A 15,240-nucleotide genomic window follows, 5' to 3' on the forward strand; every position below is an offset into this window, starting at 1 on the left:
CTTTTCATATGTCTCTGGGCCCTCTGTATGTCTTCCTTGGAGAAGTATCTGTTCAAGTCCTTTGCCCATTTTTTAATTGGGTTGTTTGTCTTCCTGGAGTGGAGTCATGTGAGTTCTTTATATATTTTGGAGATCAGGCCCTTGTCTGAGGTATCATTAGCAAATATGTTTTCCTGTACTGTTGGTTCTCTTTTTATTTTAATGCTGTTTTCTTTAGCCATGCAGAAGCTTTTTATTTTGATGAGGTCCCATTTGTTTATTCTTTCCTTTATGTCCCTTGCTTTAGGGTACATGTATGTGAGGATGTTGCTGTGTGGAATGTCTGAGATTTTCCTGCCAATGTTTTCCTCTAGGACTTTTATGGTGTTATGACTTATAATTAAGTCTTTTATCCATCTTGAGTTTATTTTTGTGTATGGTGTAAGTTGGGGATCGAGTTTCATTTTTTTGCACGTAGCTGTCCAGATCTCCCAACACCATCTGTTGAAGAGGCTGTTTTTGCTCCATTTTATGCTCCTGCCTCCTTTGTCAAATATTAATTGACCGTAAAGTCTTGAGTTTATGTCTGGGCTCTCTGTTCTATTCCATTCGTCTATGCCTGTTTTTATTCCAGTACCAGGCTGTTTTGATTACAGTGGCCTTGTAATACAGTTTGATATCAGGTATTGTGATCCCTCCTGCTTTGTTCTTTCTCAAAATTGCTGCAGCTATTCGGGGTCGTTTATGGTTCCATATGAATTTCTGAAATGTTTGTTCTATATCTGTGAAATATGTCATGGGTACTCTAATAGGGATTGCATTGAATCTATAAATTGCTTTCGGTAGAATTGCCATTTTGATGATGTTAATTCTTCCAATCCATGAGCATGGTACATGCTTCTATTTGCTTGTGTCTTCCTTAATTTCTTTCTTCAGTGTTGTGTAGTTTTCTGAGGACAGGTCTTTTACCTCCTTGGTTAGGTTTATTCCTAGGTACTTTATTTTTCTTGTTGCTATATCAAATGGGATTTTTTTCCTGATTTCTGTTTCTGCTGTTTCGTTGTTGGTATACAGGAATGCCTTTGATTTCTGAGTATTGACTTTGCATCCAGCTGTTTTGCCAAATTCATTTATTAGGCCGAGTAGTTTTTTGGTGGAATCTATAGGATGTCCCATGTACACTATCATGTCATCTGCAAACAGTGACACTTTCATTTCCTCCTTTCCAATTTGGATGCCTTTTATTGCTTTTTCTTGTCTGATTGCTGTGGCTAGGACTTCCAATACTATGTTGAATAGGAGTGCTGAGAGACGGCATCCTTGTCTTGTTCCTGATCTTAGTGGGAAAGCTCTAAGTTTTTGTCCGATGAGTATGATGTTGGCTGTAGGTCCCTCATATATGGCCTATATTAGGTTGAGGAATGCTCCTTCTATTCCCACTTTGCTGAGTGTTTTTATCAGAAATGGGTGCTGTATTTTATCAAATGCTTTTTCTGCATCTATTGATATGATGATGTGATGTTTGTCTTTGCTGTTGTTGATGTGATGTATTATGTTTATTGATTTGCGAATATTGTACCATCCTTGCATCCCTGGGATGAATCCCACTTGGTCATGGTGTATGATCTTTTTAATGTATTGCTGGATGCGGTTTGCTAATATTTTGTTGAGAATTTTAGCGTCTATGTTCATCAGCGATATTGGTCTGAAGTTTTCTTTCTTCGTTGTGTCTTTATCTGTTTTTGGGATTAGGATGATGCTGGCTTCATAAAAAGAGTTTGGGAGTGTTCCATCAGTTTGGATTTTTTCTAATAGTCTGTGAAGGATAGGGGTTAGCTCTTCCTTAAATGCTTTGTAGAATTCTCCTGTGAAACCATCTGGTCCAGGGCTTTTGTGTGTTGGGAGTTTTTTGATGACTGCTTCAATTTCGTCTGCTGTTATTGGTCTGTTCAGGTTTTCTGCTTCTTCTTTGTTCAGTTTTGGAAGATTATATTTTTCTAGAAATGTGTCCATTTTACCTAGGTTTTCAAATTTTTTGACATACAGTTCTTCGTAGTAATTTCTTACAGTCCTTTGTATTTCTGTGGTATCAGTTGTAATCTCTCCTCTTTCATTTCTAATTGTGTTTATTTGGATCCTCTCTCTTTTCTTCTTGATGAGCCTACTTAAAGGCTTGTCGATTTTGTTTATCTTTTCAAAGAACCAGCTCCTGGATCATTGATCCTTAGAATTGTGCTTTTAGTCTCTATGTCATTTAACTCTGCTCTGATCTTGGTTATATCCTTCCTTCTGCTTGCTCTGGGCTGTCTTTGTTGTTGTTCCTTGAGTTCTTGTAGGTGCAGCAAGCTTAACAGAAAATTTGATGCAAATTTGTTGTTCTACTCTCTCAGTCATTTTGAATGCAACAGCCACACAGTACACATGCTCACTGAATGGTGTCTACTGCTCCCACTGACTAGTACAGTGAAGTCATCATTGTTTACACATGCACATTTCAGTCTACTTTCCTTGGCTGCCATGTTACATGGATGTTGTGCAAACCATTCTTGTTATATTAACAATGGCTGGAATTTTTCTGGACAGACCATGTTTACTTTTGGTGCAGAATTTTAGTTTTTAGTTTATGTGTGCCATGAGATGCAAAAGGTTGAAAACTGCTGGCTTAGGACAACCTATGACCCCACCTTTACTTAGGGCTTAGAGTCTGGTTTGGAACTCAAGGCAGCCCTACCTGCTTAATAGGCAGAACTATGTTCTCTTTGTGGGTCTTATAGAAGCTGGAGCAGAAACAAATCCCCAAACCACCCCAAACACCACCAAACGTGCTTCATTCAAGATATATGTTCTCAGTGTCTGGTCCCTGGACTAGCTTATTAGGATTTCCTATACTATTCTTAACCTCTCTCTGTCTATTTTGTATCTACAATTTAAGCTACTTATTCTCTGTACCCTTTCCCGCTCTCTCCCCCTCCCACTCCCCTGCTGATAACCCTCAATGTGATCTCCATTTCTGTGATTCTGTTCCTGTTCTAGTTGTTTGCTTAGTTTGCTTTTGTTTTTGTTTTAGGTGTGGTTGTTAATAAGTGTGAGTTTGCTGTCATTTTTACTGTTCATTTTTTTATCTCCTTTTTCTTAGATAAATCCCTTTAACATTTCATATAATAAGGGCTTGGTGATGATGAACTCATTGAACTTGACCTTATCTGGGAAGCACTTTATCTGCCCTTCCATTCTAAATGATAGCTTTGCTGGATAGACAATCTTGAATGTAGGTCCTTGCCTTTCATGACGTGGAATACTTCTTTCCAGCCCCTTCTTGTTTGTAAGGTCTTTTTTGAGAAATCAACTGACAGTCTTATAGGAAGTCCTTTGTAGGTAACTGTGTCCTTTTCTCTTGCTGCTTCTAAGATTCTCCCCTTCTCTTTAATCTTGCGGAATGTAATAATGATGTGCCTTGGTGTGTTCCTCCTTGGGTCCAGCTTCTTTGGGACTCTCTGAGCTTCCTGGACTTCCTGGAAGTCGATTTCCTTGGCCAGATTGGGACAGTTCTCCTTCATTATTTGTTCAAATAAGTTTTCAATTTTTTGTTCTTCGTCTTCTCCTTCTGGTACCCCTATAATTCAGATGTTGGAACATTTAAAGATGTCCTGGAGGTTCCTAAGCCTCTCCTCATTTTTTTAAATTCTTTTTTCTTCATTCTGTTCTGGTTGGATGTTTCTTTCTTCCTTCTGGTCCACCCTGTTAATTTGAGTCCCAGTTTCCTTCCCATCACTATTGGTTCCCTGTACATTTTCCTTTATTTCACTCAGCATAGCCTTCATTTTTTCATTTAATTTGCAACCAAATTCAACCAATTCTGTTAGCTTCCTGATAACCAGTGTTTTGAACTGTGCATGTGATAGGTTGGCTATCTGTTTGTTGCTTAGTTGTATTTTTTCTGGAGCTTTGATCTGTTCTTTCATTTGGGTCATTTTTTTTTTTTGTCTTGGGGTGCCTGAGCCAGGAAAGGTTAAGTGCCTAAGGCAGGTACTGCTGAAAGGACTGATGAGCCCGACTGTCTCGGAACGTGCAGGTAAAAATGCTGGAAGTACTTGTCCCCGTGTAAAAAATCTACCCGCATCCACACAACTGCAGTTCCTTGGAAGAAAGTACGTTCTCGGTGGAAGGGATTACTGCTCTTTTCTTTCCAAGTTTTCCGCCTGCCGCATTCCTTCCCTCCTGGTGTATGTACTTCTACCATAGCCCATTTCTAGCTACCACCATGACATTACAAAACAAAGAGTTGGAAGAGAGGCATAAGTAGCCATTGTATACTTCACCATGTGGGAATATGAGACGCAAATAACTGCAAGAGCATACATAATAGTAAAACACAATAAAATAATTAGAAAGTGATAAGTTTTTAGTTCTTATTACTTTTGTGTTTAATTTAATATAATGTGTTCTGGAAAAAGGGAGTAACCATTTTTGGTCAAGATGGTGGCATAGGTAAATACAACTCACCTCCTCACACAACCGCATCGAAATTACAATTAAACTACAGAACAACTACCACTCAGATCTGTCAGAAACCATGTCGAATGGAAGTCCGACAATTATGAAATTAAAGAAACCACATCCACCTTGACTAGTAGGAGAGGTCTAGATGCAGAACAGGCTGGTGCCACATACAGGGATAAAAATTCAGGAGGGATATCCTGGGAGCAAGGGGTCCCAGCCCCACACCAGGCCCCCAGTCCAGGGTTCTAGTGCCAGGAACATAAGTCCCCATACCTTCTTCTTGCAAGAAACAGCAGAGGTTGAGTCAACTGAAGAAACTTCTGTAGTCCCAAGCAGTTACCCATAAAGACCCACACATGGACTTACACAGACTCACTTCCGCTGATCTCCAGCACAGGGGTAGCTGCTTTGAAGGCACCAGAGAAATACAGGGAGGAATTGAAATATCCAGCATAAAAGCAAAAGCTGGGAAACAGCTTTCTCCCAGCCAGAAAGGTGGGCAGAGGCCATTGACCCTTTTCTGAAAGATCCACCCCACAGAGCTGGCAGGCAGGTGCCATATCTGAGACTCCACCAACCTGGCTAACACCATTTGTCCTTCTCTGGAGATCCTCTGAGACTCCATCCCCGCTCAACTTATGGGCCCACCTAAAATGTGAATGGCTAGTCTTGACTCAGGCTTCATAACTTCCTAAATCCTATCAAATAGCAATAACCAGCCTCAGTAAGCCCCCAGGTACCAACCCCCATATCTTTTGCTCTGTGGCACCAGGGCCAGCACTAGCCGCAGCCAGCCTAGATTCACAGCTTGGCTTTGCCTGGGAATCTCCAAGCCCAGCACAAGTAGCAGGCATCTCAGATTGTTTATAGCTCATGCAGGGTGGCCCTGGGCAGAACACAGGTGCAGGCTGACTATGGACTGCACCATTTGGGAAACCCCAGAGCCTGCACATCCAGTGGAAGGCTACACACCACATTGAAGCACCACTACCCTGTCCCTATACAGCTGATCTTCCATGGAGGGCTGAGGTATGTGCTCAGTGGTCACAGTCAGTCCTTGCAGATGACTGGCCTGGGTAAATTCCTCCCAAAGACCTGCCAACAGCAATCAAGGCTCAACTACAAGAGGAGGGTGGACTCAGCACACATGAAGGACACACCTGGAGTACCCAGCTTGAGTAATACCCAGGGTAGGCTGTGCCACTGGACTTTACAGGACATCTACTACATTAGGCCACACTACCAAGACAGGGAGTCATAACAGCTCTCCCTAATACATAGAAACAAACACAGGAAGGCTGCCAAAATGAGGAGACAAAGAAACATGGTCCAAATGAAAGTATAGATCAAAACTCCAGAAAAAGTACTAAACAAAAGGGAGATAAGCAATCTATCAGATGCAGAGTTCAAAATGCTGGTTATAACAATGCTCAAGAGCTTAGTGAGGACCTCAACAGCATAAAAAAGATTCAGTTAGAAATGAAGAATGCACTGATTGAAATGAAGAACAATTTATGGGGAAACAACTGTACATGGATGAAGCCGAGAATCAAATCAATGATTTGGAACACAAGGAAGCAAAAAACAACCACACAGAACAACAAGAAAAAAGAATCCAAAAAAAACCAAGGATAGTGTAAGCAGCCTCTGGGACAACTTCAAGCATTCCAACATTTACATCATAGGGGTGCCAGAAAGAGAAAAGAAAGTATGAGAAATTGGAAATCTATTTGAGAAGATAATGAAAGAAAATGTCCTTAATTTGATGAAGGAAATAGACATGCAAGTCCAGGAAGCACAGAAAGTCCCAATTATGATGGATGCAAACAGGCCCACTCCAAGACACATCATAATTAAAATGCCAAAGGTTTAAGATAAAGAGAGAATCTTAAAAGCAGCAAGAGAAAAGAAGTTAGTTACCTACAGAGGAGTTCCCATAAGACTGTCAGCTGATTTCTCTAAAGAAATCTTGCAGGCTAGAAGGGACTGGCAAGAAATTCTCAAAGTCATGAAGAGCAGGAACCCACAGTTAAGTTGCCTCTCCCAGCAAAGATACCATTTAGAATCAAAGGGCAGATAAAGAACTTCCTAGACAAGTAAAAACTAAAGGAGTGCGTAATCACCAAACCATTATTATATGAAATGTTAAAGGGACTTATTTAAGAAAAAGGAGATCAAAGCTATGAACAATAAAATGGCAAAAATACATATCGATCAACAATTGAATCTTAAAAAACAAACTACGCAAACAAGAAGATCAGAATCATGGCTATGGAGAGTGTTTTGATAGTTGCCAGAATAGAGGGGAGTGTGGGGGAATGAGTGAAGAGGTGAGGAGATTAATGAGTATATATAGGTAGTTACAGAATAGCCATGGGGATGTAAAGTCCAGTATAGGGAATTGAGAAGTCAAAGAACTTACAGGCATGAGCTATGGATATGAACAATGGTGTGGGGATTGCCTGAGGGAGTGGGGGTGCTGGGTGAAGAGGGGCACAGGGGGAAAATTGGGACAACTGTAATAGCATAATCAATAAAACATATTTTTTTTAAAAAGGAGTAGCATCTGCAAACCTAAAGGGAGAAGAAACTTGTGTGTTTGTGTCTGGGGAACAGAGAGGATGTGGTGGGCAGGGCACAGTGAGTGAGTGGGGAACTACTGACAGTGCCACTAGTTGGAGAGGGAACAGGAGGCTAGACCACGAGGGGCTTTGGAAGCCTCTTTCAGAGGAAATGGAAACTTGAAGAGTTTTAAGCTTGAGTATGAAATAATCAGATTTACCTTTTTAAAAAGATCCCTGTAGCTGTTGTGGGGTAAAAATGGATTGGAAGAGGCCAGAATGGATATCAAGAAACTAGTTTAGACATTATTGCACTAATTCAAGTGGGAGAAGACAGTGGTTTGTATTAGGAAGGAGGCAGTGGAGAGAAGTAGATGGATTGGAAATGTAGATTGGGGAGTAGAATTGATAAGGTTTTGTGATTTCTTGCTGTGTAGCAAAATACTATCTACCAAGTAACAATTTAGTACAAAAAAATAAAACAGGCAAAACAGGAGCATTTGAGATCTCTTTTCCTGGCATATGTCATCAGTTTTAGGTCGGATGAACTCTGAACAATTTAAAAAATAAAATAAAACAAAGTGCACACACACAGCATTGCTCCTTCTGGGAGATCAGATAAGACTCTGCATGTGCTTTGCTTGATGGATGACATAACTTAGTTGACTTGCTTTTGGTTATGAGTGCCTTGTGTCTGATGTAACATATGGCTGCTGTGCCTTGCAAGAAGCCTTCACTCTCAGTAACTCAGTGTAATTGCCCATTAGGGATTATTCGGGAATAAAATGTTAAATAAAGCATAAGAAAATTTAATTTGATACTGCTGTAATAAAATCCAATGTGTTTTCATATATAATTTACCAAAATATTTATAGCATGCTTAATATACTAAATAAAATTATAGCTAGGAACAGCACTGAAATACCTGGTCTAAGTGCCCAGATAAAAATTACAAATAACAGTAGGTCCTAAAATACCATATTAAACAGATTGTTTCTTGCTGGTATTCAGATTTTAAAGCCAGAGAAGTCATACGTGCTGAATATCAATAAGGAATTATGTCCACATTACTGCTAAGAGCAAGAGCTAGGGACTTTCATATTGATGGATCAGACTTCCTACCCAAATACACAAACATTAGGGGCAGGATAATTTTCGCATGTAGGGTTAGGTGAAAATATTAGCTAAAGCAAGGACATGCTTCCTCCATCAATGGGGAGAGTCCAGAAAAGATGAGTTAGACTATCCTATAAGTAAAGCTCTTGCCAAAGCTTTATAAATGCAATTTTTACTTCCCTCTCATAAGCTGATGATGGCTCTGTTCCAAGAAATTGTTGGGGGCCTGGGGTCCTTCCATTTTATTATTTCACCATCTCTGGGATGTTGTTCTTGTCTGCATTGCAGACCACAATGTCTCCATTTTCCAACCAGCAGGAACAGAGAAAGAGGAAGGATTACACATCAGTTTCGCCAGAGCTTGAAAATATTTTTTTTCATAGCAGCATTATTCACAATGGCCAAAAGGTAGAAATAACTCAAGTGTCCACTGATGAGGATAAACAAAATGTGAGATATATACATATATGTGTTTTATATATCTACTATTCAGCCTTTAAAAAAATGAAATTCTAACACATGTTAAAATATGGATAAACTTTTAGGACATTATGCTGAGTGATATGAGCCAGTCACAAAACCAGAAATTGTGTGATTCTGTTTACATGAGGTTTTTAGAGTAGTCAAATTCATAAATACATGGTAGAGAAAAGACAATGGTGGTTGCCAGGGGCAAGGGTTGGGGAATGGGGAGTTGTTTAATGAGTACAGAGTTTCAGTTTTACAAAATGAAATCATTCCGGAGATGCCTGGTGGTGATAGTTGTACAACAATGTGTATGTACTTGATGCCCCTGAACTGTACTGTTAAAAATAGGTAAGATGGCAAATTTTATATTATTATGTGTATTACCACAATTTTTAAAACCACCTAAATTAAAAAAAAGAAACTTTTACATTCTGGGTTGAGATCCAAATACAGTTCACACATTGTGATTGTTTGAGACAGCTGTTTTCTTTCCCTCTCTCTTATTGTTATAAAAACTAGATTGTTGTCCTGTACACTTTTGCACATTCTGGATTTTGCTAATTGCATCCCCAGAGTCTCATTTATGATGTTTCTCCCTCCCCTTTATTTCCTACAAATAGGTAATTAGATCTCAAGGCATAATCAGACTCAGGTCTGATTTTGGTGGAGGTAAAGACTATTTACTACACATGTGTTCTTGAGCACTTCCAGCATGAGATACATCATGTCTGGTTTTCTTTCTTTTTGTGATTTTGTCACTAATGGATAATTATTGCATAGACCCAGTAAGTCATTAGGAATTATAAAATTGTTATATTCAAGTTCTATCTTACCTTCTTTGGAATGACTTTCCCAACACTATTCCCATGAGCTAGAAGATAAAGACTTGATTCTGGCATAATCTGGAGTGGAAGTAGTTGTAAGGTTTTTATCATATAAATGCTGGGTAGATGGCCAATGAGTATTTGAATTCAAAACTGCATTTTGAACACAAGAAGAGTTTCCTGGGGAGATCAGCTCTCAATCCACCTCCAATATTGTGATTCCTAGGCTCACATCTACTTTATATCTCAACCCCAAAGCCGTAGTCTTTTTTGCTTTATTTTCCCACTACATCCTTCAATCACCCATCAAGAAGAGCTTCTACAGCCCATTAAAATTAGAGCCCCCAAATTTGCAATTGGCTGATGGCCTAATTGTTTTTATTCCTTGGTAGAATAGATTTCTACAGCATTTACTCACCAGGCATCCAGAAAGAAATGTACTGTCTTTCTACTGCGATTGCTAAACTAAGAATCAAGTGCCAGGTAATCCCACTAAATTTGCACACAAGTTCTGCTCCTGAACATCAACACCTCACTGGATGGCCACCATGGGAATAAACTGGACTGGGTCATGAGTCTTTGCCCTGTAAGTAGCTGCCCCATGTGGACACATCTCTGTAATGCCTCAAGACCAATAAACTCAAATTATACTTGGAGAACAGAACTGACGGAGATGGAATAACTCCTGAGAGAAGACAGTAGTAGTCAGTGATATTTGTGCTCCATTGCAATTTATTTCTCTGGCTTCAAGACTTAGATTCAACTATGGCAGAAGAGAAAGCCAATAGCAGTTACTTATATTATTTTTTTTGTTCCTAGGTACCCCTTATTAATGAGAATCAGAATTTGCCTATTTCCTGAATCCAAAAAGCATTATGTAAATAATGTTTTGAAATTGATTTTATTCTATTGATTCTTTTGCAATTCCTTTCAGCTTTCAGAGAACTTTTGGCATTGAATCTTTTGTTGTGAAAGGGCTGTTAATTACTTTTCTTGGGTCAAACATTCTCTTTGTAAATTATGAATCTCATAGCCACTAATACACTAGAAGAAAAATTGACCATTAGACCTACAACAGTTATAATTGAGCATTTTTATTTAACTTTAATGCAAATTTGTTTTCAGTAGATTTCCCCCTCTTTTCCTAACATCTTCTAAATAAAATAATTACTGTGAATCTTTACATTCAACTTATTCATTATCTTGCTTAACTATATAAGGCTTTGTTCCCAGAATCTCTTCTGTCAATGACTGAGGAGTCTCTCTGTTCAGCATAAAGCGTGAGCCACCGATGTTTTACAAAGTGTACCTTACAGTCCTGATTTTCCATATTGGTTGTGGAGGTGGTGGGATTGACAACTTATAGACTACAATGTAGAGAGACCAATGCTTGGATAAAAAGTCCTCTCCATATAAAGATTGATTTAACCAATATCCTCTTGTGTGAAGAGGCAGACTAGAGCAAATATGTTGCACCGGCCATAGTACTATTTGGACCGAGGTAACTTTCTATGTATTATTTAAATTCCATCAGGAGAGAAAAATGAAAATTATAATACTTATGTTGAGAGAATGCTAAAACAAGCTATTATTGTTACTGTGTATCTTCTTGGGCATTCCAGTTGCTGCCATTGACTATGACTCTAGGTGGTTTTAAAATATATCCTAATTTTTTGATATTCCTTTCTTCAAAATGTGGTGAAAGTGAAGATATGTGGTTTCCAGGGTTAGATGGTAACAAGGATAGCCTTCCATATTTCCTTATTCTCCCCCACCCTCTCACTTTATTAAGGTGATTATAATAGAGGGAACACCCTAGATATGAAGATCAGAGTGTCTCAGCAGGGTGGTTTTTGTCTTAGACTTTTGTAGAGAGGAGATATCTTACAGATGAGGTGATTTATAGCTTGCATTCTTTTGTAAACAGAAGTCTTTTTAAAAAAATATGTTATTGATTATGCTATTACAGTTGTCCCATTTTCCCCCCTTCACTCCACTCCATCCTGCACACCCCTTCCCTCCCACATTCCCCCCCCCCCTATAGTTTATGTCCATGGGTCCTACATATAAGTTCTTTGGCTTCTATATTTCCTATACTATTCTTACCCTCCCCCTGTCTATTTTCCACCTACCATTTATGCTACTTATTCTCTGTACCTTCCCCTCCTCTCCACCTCCCACTCCCCTGTTGATAACCCTCCAAGTGATCTCCATTTCTGTGGTTCTGCTCCTGTTCTAGTTGTTTGCTTAGTTTGCTTTTGTTTTTGTTTTAGGTGTGGTTGTTAATAAGTGTGAGTTTGCTGTCATTTTTACTGTTCATTTTTTTATCTTCTTTTTCTTAGATAAATCCCTTTAACATTTCATATAATAAGGGCTTGGTGATGATGAACTCCTTGAACTTGACCTTATCTGGGAAGCACTTTATCTGCCCTTCCATTCTAAATGATAGCTTTGCTGGATAGAGCAATCTTGAATGTAGGTCCTTGCCTTTCATGACGTGGAATACTTCTTTCCAGCCCCTTCTTGTTTGTAAGGTCTTTTTTGAGAAATCAACTGACAGTCTTATAGGAAGTCCTTTGTAGGTAACTGTGTCCTTTTCTCTTGCTGCTTCTAAGATTCTCCCCTTCTCTTTAATCTTGCAGAATGTAATAATGATGTGCCTTGGTGTGTTCCTCCTTGGGTCCAGCTTCTTTGGGACTCTCTGAGCTTCCTGGACTTCCTGGAAGTCGATTTCCTTGGCCAGATTAGGGAAATTCTCCTTCATTATTTGTTCAAATAAGTTTTCAATTTTTTGTTCTTCCTCTTCTACTTCTGGCACCCCTATAATTCGGATGTTGGAAGGTTTAAAGATGTCCTGGAGGTTCCTAAGCTTCTCCTCATTTTTTTGATTTCTTGTTTCTTCATTCTGTTCTGGTTGGATGTTTCTTTCTTCCTTCTGGTCCACACTGTTAATTTGAGTCCCAGTTTCCTTCCCATCACTATTGGTTCCGTGTACATTTTCCTTTGTTTCTCTTATCATAGCCTTTATTTTTTCATCTAATTTGTGACCAAATTCAACCAATTCTGTTAGCTTCCTGATAACCAGTGTTTTGAACTGTGCATGTGATAGGTTGGCTATCTGTTTGTTGCTTAGTTGTATTTTTTCTGGAGTTTTGATCTGTTCTTTCATTTGGGCCAGTTTTTTTTTTTTTTGTTTTTTTTGTTTGTCTTGGCGCGCCTGTTATGTAAAGGAGTGGAACCTTAGGTGTCCACCAGGGTGGGGTAACGCTGGTCGCTGTGATGCTGTATGTGGGGGAGGGGCTGAGAGGGAGCAATGGTGCTTGCTCTACTGTCTGCCGGATTTTGGTCACTCCCTCTGCTACCCACAAGCAAATTGGGCCCCTCTGGTGTTGATTCCTGAGTGGGTGGGCTTGTGAATGCTCTAGGCACCTGTGGGTCTCTCTAAGGAACTCTCCGGTGAGGCTAGGAGTTTCTCTTGCTGCTGCCTCAACCCCCACAGGTGTTTTCAATCAGAGGTTTGAGGCTTTATTTCCCGACACTGGAGCCCTGGGTTGCGTGGTCTGCTTTGCTCCCCCCGCGGTTCCTCCTGGTTTATCTATGCACGACTGTGGGACCGCAGGGTCTGGCAGCCACTACCATGTGGGGTCTGATAGCTATAGCCTCGCCTGCCCCGTTCCACAATCCTCCACCTTGCTGGGTCCGCCAGCTGCCGCCTTGCCTTGAGTCTTTTCTGCCCCGGCTGCCCGTCTCCGCCCCTCCTATAGGTCTAGATGATTGTTTCTTCTTTATGTCCTTGGTTGTCGGACTTCATACAGTTTGATTTTCTGTCAGTTCTGGTCGTTTTTTGTTTTTAAATTGTCCTTCTTTTGGTTGTGCGAAGACACACAGTGTGTCTACCTATGCCTCCATCTTAGCCGGAAGCCCAGAAGTCTTAATATCCAGAAGTGATCTGAAGAGAAAATTTTTTCTCTGTGGTGAGCTGGTTTCAGGGAGACAATGAGTCAAATCAATCATGAGACAAAGAACAGGAAGTTGAAGAATCATATTGGAAGGTCTGCCTTGCCAGCAGGTTCAGGAAAAAAGGGAAAGGTCTGTGTTTGTCTTTGTCAGCTCACTCATTCTGGGGGAAGCCAGCTACCATATTGACAAGCCAGCAGCCCTGTGTAAATGTCCTTGTGTAGAGATATTAATCTATAAAGAGTGCTCTGTGAGAGGAACCAACTTGTCAGCACCAAGTAGCCAGTTATATGAGTCCATTGGAGCATCTCCTCCTGCCTCAGTCTAGCCTTCAGATGGTTTCAGTCCTCTGGTCTCTGAATAATCCAGCTGAAGTCCCAGCCATTACAGAGCAGAGACAAGCAGCAATAGATAACTGATACAGTCTCTTCCTCTCAGCATGTAGATGTACACAGGTTGGTAGAGCCCCAGCACCACCATTTTCCTTCAAAATCTCTTCCTCAAATTCAAAAGGCAAATAGGATAGCATCTAGGAGAATAAGTGTGCTTCCTCTAGGGATGTCCACCTAGAGAGATCTGAATCGGCTAAAGTTTTGTTGTATATGAAAGATATGACAATTTGATAAATGAACACAGATTTAAAACTAGAGATGACTGACAGACATATGAAAAGGTACTCAGCATCAGTAATTATCAGGGAAATGCAAATTAAAACCACAATGTGTATCACTTTATACCTATCAGAATGGCTATCATCAACAAATTAACAAACAACAAGTGTTAGCAAGGATGTGGAGAAGAGGAAACCCCTGTGCACTGTCGCTGGGGATGCAGCTTAGTGAAGCCACTATGGAAAACAGTACAGGTGTTCCTCAAAAAACTAAAAATAGAACTATCATACGATCCAGCAATTCCATTTCTGGGTATTTATCTGGAAAAATCAAATCGCTAATGTGAAAGATATATGCACCCCTATGCTCAATTCAGCATTATTTACAACAGCGAAGATAAAGAAACAGTCTAAGTGTTCATCGATGTATAAAGGAGGTGTGGTACACATATACAATGGCATATGTACTCAGCCATAAAAAAATGAAATTTTGTCATTGTGACAACATGGATGGACCTAGAGGATATTGTACTAAGTGAAGTAAGTCAGAGAAGGACAAATAGCATATGATTGCACTTATACATAGAATCCGCCCCAAAACCCAAAATAAATGGATAAACAAAAGAGAAACAAACTCATAGATATAAGACCCAATCAATGATCAACAGATTGTATGAAGTTTAGGGGATGGGTGAAAAAACATGAAAGGGATTAAGGAGGACAAATTGTCAGTTATAAAAATAGTCACAGGGATGTAAAGTACAGCACAGGGAATATAGTCAATAATATTATAATAACCATGTATGGTGTCAGATAGGTACTAGACTGATCAGGTGATTACTTCATAATTTATATAAATGTCTAATCACTATGCTGTATGCCTGAAACTAATATAATATTATTTGTCAACTGTAATTGAAAAATAAATTTAAAATACTAAGAAAAAAAAGAAAAAGCCTCTTAACTATGCCTTTTTGCAACTAGATAAATCAGTTTATTTAGTGTACAGTCCCCAAATACTCATTTGTAATGCAACAGGGCCAGTTATAGCACAGTCTAATTTCAAAATTGCTAGTCTAATGAATAAAACAAAATAGCCACTACCATAGGAAAATTCTGTTATGTATTTTTAAGGTTGAAATAATAAGGATTTTGAAATTTGTGATTTACTATTGCTATTCAAAGTGTGATCCCCAGGCTAACAATATCTGATCACTTCAGAGCT

Source organism: Desmodus rotundus, chromosome 13 (assembly GCF_022682495.2).
Source record: "Desmodus rotundus isolate HL8 chromosome 13, HLdesRot8A.1, whole genome shotgun sequence".
NCBI lineage: Eukaryota > Metazoa > Chordata > Mammalia > Chiroptera > Phyllostomidae > Desmodus > Desmodus rotundus.